We start from the raw sequence: 8,639 nt of genomic DNA, 5'->3' as shown, positions 1-8,639 counted from the left end.
TTGAAATGAGGACCATTTCTGAGGAATGTGAGCATTGTCCCTGATAATGGCTGGTGATCAACACTTGAAATCCCAGGTTCAAGTGGTAATGCACACACGAGTGCCTCGTTGTCATAACAAAAGCGTCTGTAAACCAGGGATTAGTGCCAAGTGGCTCTTCTCTGGGGTGCAGAGATATATGTGCCAAAGGGCTCAGGGCTGGGATTTCTTGTGTTAAGTTTTCGGTTGACCATTTAGCATGTTCTTGTCCCTGCAGGTACGGCTTTTTTATGGCTTCAGTTGGCCTTGTGTGGTATCTGTTTTTCTTGTACCAGCTCATACATTTATAACGTTATGTCGGGGTATGCAGTATTATTACAGAATTTGTGTAAAACGGCTTTGTACACTGCACTCAAGTATTTCGCTTGATGTTGGCGGAGCTGATGGATAACGATATACTCTTCCCGCAGGGTTGAACGCACTCACTGCAGCTATACTTCAGTCCTCTCTGTGTGCGTGCCTGCGTACACTTGTCATGTCACCATATGACACACAATATTGATAAATTGCGCAACCCTACGGTAAAATTATTATAACACCCAGACCTAGTTTCAGTATGGTGTGTTGCATGGTGGTGAAATAGAGCTGTATGAATGAATGTATGAATGAATGAATGATTTTTTTATTATTGTGTCTTACATACATTTAGTATGCTCAGCCCTAACATTGGTTTATAAGACACCAAAATAAACACCAAGCCAATTGCCAGACAGTAGGCACAATAAACACATTTTAGAATTTCATTATTTAAATAAAGAAGTCTGCCGCCTTTTCCAGGCTTTACAAACAAATCGAGCCAGGTTATAAGCATTATATGTACATAAATATTTCATCTTGTCATCGTCACTACACCAGAACAAATCAAGCTTTTTAACAGATACTTCACTGAACAAAACATTTCTGAGGTCATCATAAAAAGAACAATACAACAAAAAATGAGATTCACTCTCAACTTCTCCCACTTTACATCGTCCACAGTCTCTTTTCCTCAGGTGTTTGTGAGAACCTTCCAGTCTCTAAAGTCAGAGGTAGAATTCCAGTTCGTAATTGAGCAATTGAGTAATTGAGCAATTACATTAAATCTGGCTCCTTGTCAGATTAGATGTAATGTAAAATTCTGCCTCGAAATCATCCTTTATCTGAACATAAGTCCGTAGTCAAAATCTCACTTTTCCACCTTTCTTTAAATATTGACAATAATTTAGTTTGAATGTCTTTAATATTGCAGGGCAAATTGTTATGAAATATATAAAGAAGCTGTGCTTCGTTAAAGACTGCTCGAAGCTCCGCAGCCAGGGAGAGTTAGATTTACTCCAAAGGAAGACCGTTTTTGTTATTCCGTTATCAGACATATAAATAATAAGGTTCCACAGTCTAACCATTTCACATTTCCTTAAGATATATCCAGGAACCCAGCCCATATCGCCCTGTGCTGCCAAGACTGGAACAAACTTGTGAACTCCCAAGAAACAGTGGAAGAAATAAACCGGACCATCTCATTTTTGGACATAAACATAAATCACAAACAAGACGGCAGCATTAAAATAACAGTTTATAAAAAGCCTACACACACGGACCAGTACCTCCTCTGGACATCAGAACATCCCACAGCACACAAATTATCAGTAGTTAGAACACTCTATGAACGGACTAGCATAATAACGGACGATAAAGACAGACAGGAGGAGGAAAAACACATCAAGAATGCACTTACAGACTGCCAATATCCGATATGGGCCATAACCAAAGGAAAACAACAAGCAAAAACCAAAGAGAAAAAACAAAAGGTAGCAAAATCAAAACATACACAAAAATCGGACAATAAAAATAAGGATTTAAAATGGCGAAACAAATCTTTGGTAGAACTGCTGTTACGTTTGCAAACAAAACACCTGATCATTACTTTTATTAAATCCTCTTACTCAATTATGAAGCTTGACTCTGAGATCAATCACCCTGGGGCTTTCATGGCAGAGGCCAACATCAATGTTGTAAATGGTGGTCTGCACAAAAGTGTACATGTTGTGCAGGGCTGGATCATAGGAGATGCCAAACACATAGTGCGCTTTGAAAAGTTCATCAAAGGCTGACAGTGAAGACATGGCCTTGCAGGGGATGAGCTGACTGTCCACCACGATGTAGTAGTCATTGATGCTGCCACGGGACGTCTCCACTGCCAGAAGGTAGGGCTGCCTTCCTTGAACTGAGGCAATTGTGTCCTGAAGGTTGCGACATGACTGAAATAGAATTTCAGGAATAATGAGGGATTTATTTGTTATGGTAACTACTTAGCTTTGATGCATGCAGATTTAGTTTGGGGCTGCTTACTTTATGGAACCGCACAATGTGATGTACAGCTTCTCGAACGGTGATCTTCACAGGTCTCTTTTTCCCACCAGGTGGAGGAGGAAGAAGATAAACCAACAGCAACAGTGCTGCCATGTCCCAAGTCCCAAGCTGGAATAGAAATATTTATATTGAAAAATATCAGCCATGCTTTCCCTGCTTTTACTGTGGGAAAATAATGCAAAAAGTAAAAGTTTTTCATAAGCAGGCTCACAAAGTTGAAGCAATGTTGAGGAAAAGTTGTTTAAAAACAAAATTTTTTACCTCTCCACACGTAATGTATTCCATGAAACGAGTAAAAACTAAATTAAGAAACTCAAGACAACCAGAACTGAGTGACTTAATAAAAGTCTCACCTGATGATTCATCATTTTCATCAGGGTTCTCCTCAGCAGACTGAATGAGGCTGTCAAGATTTGGCGTCTTTGTGAGGTTGCGTGCTTCTTTGATGACTTTCAGCTTCAGTGAGGTATCCCACTTCTCCATCAGCTTAGATGAGATTTCTTCTCCAAACATCATTTGGAAATCCTGAAGCACCTTTAAAATATTTCAAATTAACTTTATTTCAGCAGAACATCAACAAAAATGTTTAAGAAATATTACACACTACATCAAATACTAAGAAAAAAATTATCTGTAGGACACTTTAGGGACACAGCAAAAGTGAAAACTGAATTCTGATTTTAACCCTAGACATCTAAGGTTCAATTTAGAATTCACTTTTTTAAAAATATATCATTCTTTTTAGCGGCCCTATAACTCTTCCGCTGACTGTTGTATTAGTTATGAGAATTGATCCCAAGCTGGATTTATCATTCATGTGCATCAAAAGAGCTGACAATAAAAAAATCAAAATGTTTTTCTAAATTTCAAGTTAGCTCTTCATTTAAGAGGAATTATGAGAAACTAAGTCCAATATCAAGTCATGACCAACCATCCTGAAATTACAGTTATAAACCTGTTGCTGAACTTGCAGCTCAGGCTTCACTTTCAGCTGTGATTTCCCCCCAACCCAGTAGGGTAAAAACTGACTCACCAAGCCTTTTGTGTCCAGAAACCTTGGGAACACTGTCAGGATGGTCTCACTCCTCTCAGGATCACGGATTAGCATCTGTCTGTATTGAAATGTTTGCTTCATTTTCATGAAGATCTGCTCTTCTTCTGTGCTGTGCCTCAAAAGGGATATGGCTTCTCTGCACAGATCTCCTTCCAACTGATGCGCTGCAGTCACAGGTCTGTCAAATCGTGGACCTCTGTTACTTGACGGACTGCTGCTGCTGCTGCTCCACCTACTGCCACTGCTGAGTTCATGCTGCATGTTTTTCAGTTTCCAAGCAATGTAGCCTTCATTACTTCTGGCATCAAAAAAGTGCTCCTAGAGAGAATTTAAAAGATGAAAAAAGGAGAACATTTGTGTTTTAATCAACCAAATTTAGCTTTCACAAAACCCTTTTTTTTTTTCCAAGCTGGAGTTTTTTCTTTAAGCTGGAGTTGGTGATGTTGGGGAACTCGCAAGATTTAAAATTTGCGCCTTGTCTGAGCTCCTCCCCCTCACATTCCTGTTTCCCCCATCTTCTCCCCCATAGGTGCTCCGTTCACTTCCCTGATACAGTCTATCAGACGGAGAGAGTGAGATGATGGAGCATAGGCAGGACGTGAAAAGATGGCATCTGATTTGTTCATCTCTTCCTCCATTGGAAAAGAGGAGAAGAGCCAATTACTGCCACTGTCTGAATGGCAGATTTGGTAAAAAATTTCAGAATTCAGGCCTGCAGCTGTACTGAAGATCAAATTTTTTTTGTTCTTTTTTTATGATTCCAGAAAGTACAAACTTCTCTCGGGACGCAAAGACCATCTTACCCAGTGTAACAACAATTTCTTCTGAATAGGATCACCAATTCCAGCTTTTAGTTAACACTGTATAAAAATAAAATACTTACATATCCATTTTCAGAGTAAGGATCTTTCAGACAAGGAAACAGGGTGACGATCCCTAAAGCATAGCGGGTCCTTACACTCATGGGTGGAGCCCTCCTTAAAAAGGAAAGGTATGCAAATTAGACATCTTTAACAAGAATTACATTTCTATGCATCACATTGTGACTATAACTCTCACTTTTGTATACTTAATTTTTTTTAGATTAAAAAGAAAAAAAAAGACATACCCGTACTGTTCAATCATTGCTGCAACCACCATATTGACCAGTTTCCGGCGTGATTGGTCTTTTACCTCCCCTGTCTGTCTGTATTCCTTGAGTATGTTCTCTCCACCTGGCTTGGCTTCCAGGAGGTTTTCAACAAGCAAATGAAAATGGGGGAAAAAAAACTATTACAAAACACAATAGTTGATTGACAAGGTTCCTACAGCTCAAGCAAAATTAAATTCCAGACTTTAAGACTTTTTAATGCCCTTTAAAACCAAATTTCAGACCAACTTCACATTAAACAAAAATGAAAATAAATAAACAAATAAATTTTAAAAAACTGCTTCAATTCCAGAGTTAGGGACAATTTTACCCAAATGCTTATCCTAAAAATAAAACGTGATTTGATGAGACAGTAACAACATACATTCTGAAAAATCTAACACTTTCCATTGAAAACAACAAGAAGAGGATGTATTCATTCTGAATCCTTAGTAAAAACACAATGGCAAATAACTATCAATCTGTACTAACTATTCTGCTGCACTCATGAACAATTTTCAGAATTTTGCTCCAAGTCAAGTACTTTCCTGGTAATACTTTCAGACAATTTTCATTGAACTTCCACTTTACCGTGTTGTTTTCATGGGAGTCATTCAGTAAATGATCAAATTAAAGAAATAAATCAATAAATGCTTCCTTCTACTTTGAGATTTGAGACCAGTTCTAAAAATAAATACAGATCACGTGTTTGTAATTTTAAGACCGGAGAGATTACTTTAAGACATTTTAATGCCATTTGAGGCCTTATTTTTTATATTTATGAACTTAATGCCTTTTAAAACTGTTTAAGGATCTGTGGGAACCCTGGATAGAGCCAATTAACAGTTTAGCCATTTCATACTTCTTGAGAACTCAGATTGCCAATGTCCCTCCCACTGCAGCACACAGCAGACTAATATAAATCTGAAAATGGCAGCAATATAAAATTGACATGTGCACATCTTAAGTTTCTTTTTAAGTTTTCAAAGAAATTAAAAATAGAGGTTGAGATAAAACTGAATGCTTGTCAGGCAATTATTAAACAAAGTCCAAAAAATGATGCAGTGGCAGCAGGTTAAACAGCAGGGATGATTACAAGAGGTAAATTTGGAGGAAAAAGAGGAAAGCTTATTACAGCAGGTGTTGAAGATTTGTTGCTGCTCGTGATGATTGCTTAGCCTGGTAAACCATCCCCTTCAGAAAATAAATTCATTAGCAGGTCTCCTTGCAAACAAGAAACTCACTTCTTGGTTATATTAAACAAAACTGCGAGTTATTCTAATTTGCTTGTTTCGGATAAACAGGCAGGCCTAACATAAATAAGTCATAGTTGTAATTATTGTTGATACCAATAGTTGCAAAATTTTAGTCCACTGCAACTTATAAACATATTTTTCCTCTTCCTGTGGAATTTTAGACTGAGAGCCACAAACGGTCTGGAAAATAGTAGTTCCACTTCTACTTTTATCAAATAAATAAATGTATAAATGTATTTAAAAAAGGATGGAATGCTTACCTCTCTGGCCTGTGAAGAACCATCCATTGAATCTCTTCTCGGAGACATTACGGTGTCATCTGTGTGACATCTTTTAGAGGGCATGGAGGAAGCTTCACTGTCTGAAGACAGTGTGGAGAGAGAGAGAGAGTATCTGTGCACGACGACAGCACTGGAGATTCTAAGGATGAACCATAAACAAATCAAATCAGACTTGGACATGATTGTAAATGTGATCACACAATAAAACAAAGACTTCAGTTGTCTGTACGACCCCTACTTCTAATTGGAATGGGATGACTTTTACCTTCAACAGAACAGGGGTCAACAAGGTTCCAGACAATATCCGATTTCTCCTCCAACACATCAGTAAAGACATCCTCATCAACCTCTGTCCCAGTTTCATCTAAAAGGTAGATACTTGACTCCTGAGAGATGCCAAACTTCTCTTTCGCTGTAAATGCATGAAGAATATTTTTATATTTACATATTTTCAATTCATTTTTGACATTTCATTGTAATTTGTCTAATAATCTGCATTCAGAAACGTTTAACGAACAGATTAAACAAACAGGGTTGAGCATGTTCTTAACTTGTAAACTTGGAAAGGCTTGGTTGGACTAAATAAATTACCTTCTCTCAAGAATGCAGAATATGAGGCTCCATCAAGTTTGATGTAGTGTTTCTTTCCAGAATACTGAACCTTAAACAGCATAGTTGCGTCTAAGACAATGAAAGGAAAAAAGTTCAGGCATGCTAATACAAGGTTGTACTAGCAGAGGAAAGACAGATTCTAATTGTTAAAAATAAGGATAATTACTTTTCCAGTCACTGCAGGTAACTATTTTAAAATCACTTGGGATCTTGGGGTTTAAAACAAAACTAAATGTACAAGATAAACTTAATGAGGGCTACTCAAATATTTTGAAAAAGTATTTTTTTTCTAATCTAAAATTGGGTTTCTCCACTAAATTTAGTTAAATTTAGGGGAGACTGAATATTTCACGGCGTGTCAAGAGTCCAACACTTGATGCACACATCTCCATTTCGTGTGCGACACGAACATTTGTTAGCTTACCTACAACGGTCTTACTAGTATGTCGGATTTATATTTTGCTCCCACAGTGGTCCAGTGGAAACAAAGAGCACATTTCTATGATTTACCAAGCTCGTTGCTAGTTGTATCGAAATAAGGAGAACTTGATATGCTGTTATAACAACGAGAGTTTTAGCTAGCAAGGTCGGCTACTGCTGCCTCGCAAGCTAACATGTGAGGCAACCAAAAGGTGACAATCTTACCAATATAGTATTCAATTATACTTATGAATCGAAATTCTTCCTCTACCTTTGTTTAATCAACTTTTAAAAAAATAATATTAATGATAATGAGCAAAATTAAACCGGTATTTAAAATGAGGAAGAAAATAGCGGTCAGAAGTGTGGGTATATTACCCCCTTTGAACAGAAAATGATATAAATACTTTCAACCAGTAACATATGTGAATAAATTCACGCTTACCTGTATTTTCGCTTTCTGGTAAAACGGTTAACCTTTCCAGCAGAGCGCCAAAGGCAACTGGACCGTTAGGAAATGTATGTAAGCATGTAAGCTCCCCTTGAATGAGACGTACGTGACGTTGACACGCACGTTACGTGACATGAGAACCACGAAGACTCAATCGCAAAATAAACACTCCACGGAGCTTACTCAGTGAAATATGACCTCTACTCCAACACTGTGAAGAGAAATGACACTGGACAGTGACTCTGTGACAACTCCGAAGGTGTACGTGGATCTCAATTGACTCTGCAGTGTAGAAAAACTGACTCTACAGACGCAAACTCCGAAAAAGTAACATTTTGGCATTTGCTGTGTAGGCTAAATGTCACACTCTATATTCCAGAATGCTAAGAAATGTGAATGGGAAGAGAACTATCAGTAACATACCTTTATATGCCTTTCTGGATCTCCCTCTGTAAAGGCAGCAGACACAGTTTCATCCTCTTCACATCCTAGATGAGTGATATGTTTTAGTATGCTTAAACTAACATTTGGCAAAATCTTTGGAGTGTTGCCTACTTACAGTTACAAGGTCTGTATATATACACACACACACATATATATATATATATATATATATATATATATATATATACAGTGCCTTGTGAAAGTATTCGGCCCCCTTGAACTTTTCAACCTTTCGCCACATTTCAGACTTCAAACATAAAGATATAAAATTCTAATTTTTTGTCAAGAATCAACAACAATTGGGACACAATCGTGAAGTGGATTGAAATTTATTGGATATTTTATACTTTTTTAACAAATAAAAAACTGAAAAGTGGGGTGTGCAATATTATTCGGCCCCTTTATTTTCAGTGCAGCAAACTCACTCCAGAAGTTCAGTGAGGATCTCTGAATGATCCAACGTTGTCCTAAATGACTGATGATGATAAATAGAATCCATCTGTGTGTAATCAAGTCTCCGTATAAATGCACCTGCTCTGTGATAGTCTCAGGGTTCTGTTTAAAGTGAGAGAGCATCATGAAGACCAAGGAACACACCAGGCAG

At 37.7% G+C, this 8,639-nt stretch overlaps 2 long non-coding RNA genes across 2 annotated transcripts; one reads left to right on the top strand and one right to left on the bottom strand.

Annotated features, from left to right (window-relative positions):
• Positions 1-684: 684 nt before the first annotated feature.
• Positions 685-4,223, bottom strand: LOC127531260 (uncharacterized). Its single transcript, XR_007938209.1, has 3 exons — positions 3,422-4,223; positions 2,368-2,922; positions 685-2,276 (listed from the first exon to the last, which is right to left on the bottom strand). It is a non-coding gene; the product is annotated as an uncharacterized LOC127531260 (long non-coding RNA).
• Positions 4,224-4,338: 115 nt separating this feature from the next.
• On the top strand, positions 4,339-6,712 carry LOC127531268 (uncharacterized). The gene is made up of 2 exons (XR_007938217.1): positions 4,339-4,433; positions 6,383-6,712. It is a non-coding gene; the product is annotated as an uncharacterized LOC127531268 (long non-coding RNA).
• The last annotated feature ends 1,927 nt before the right edge of the window (positions 6,713-8,639 follow it).

Source organism: Acanthochromis polyacanthus, chromosome 20, assembly GCF_021347895.1.
Source record: "Acanthochromis polyacanthus isolate Apoly-LR-REF ecotype Palm Island chromosome 20, KAUST_Apoly_ChrSc, whole genome shotgun sequence".
Taxonomy (NCBI): domain Eukaryota; kingdom Metazoa; phylum Chordata; class Actinopteri; family Pomacentridae; genus Acanthochromis; species Acanthochromis polyacanthus.
Note: the sequence above shows the minus strand (reverse complement) of the source record. Positions and strands in the feature narration are given on the sequence as shown.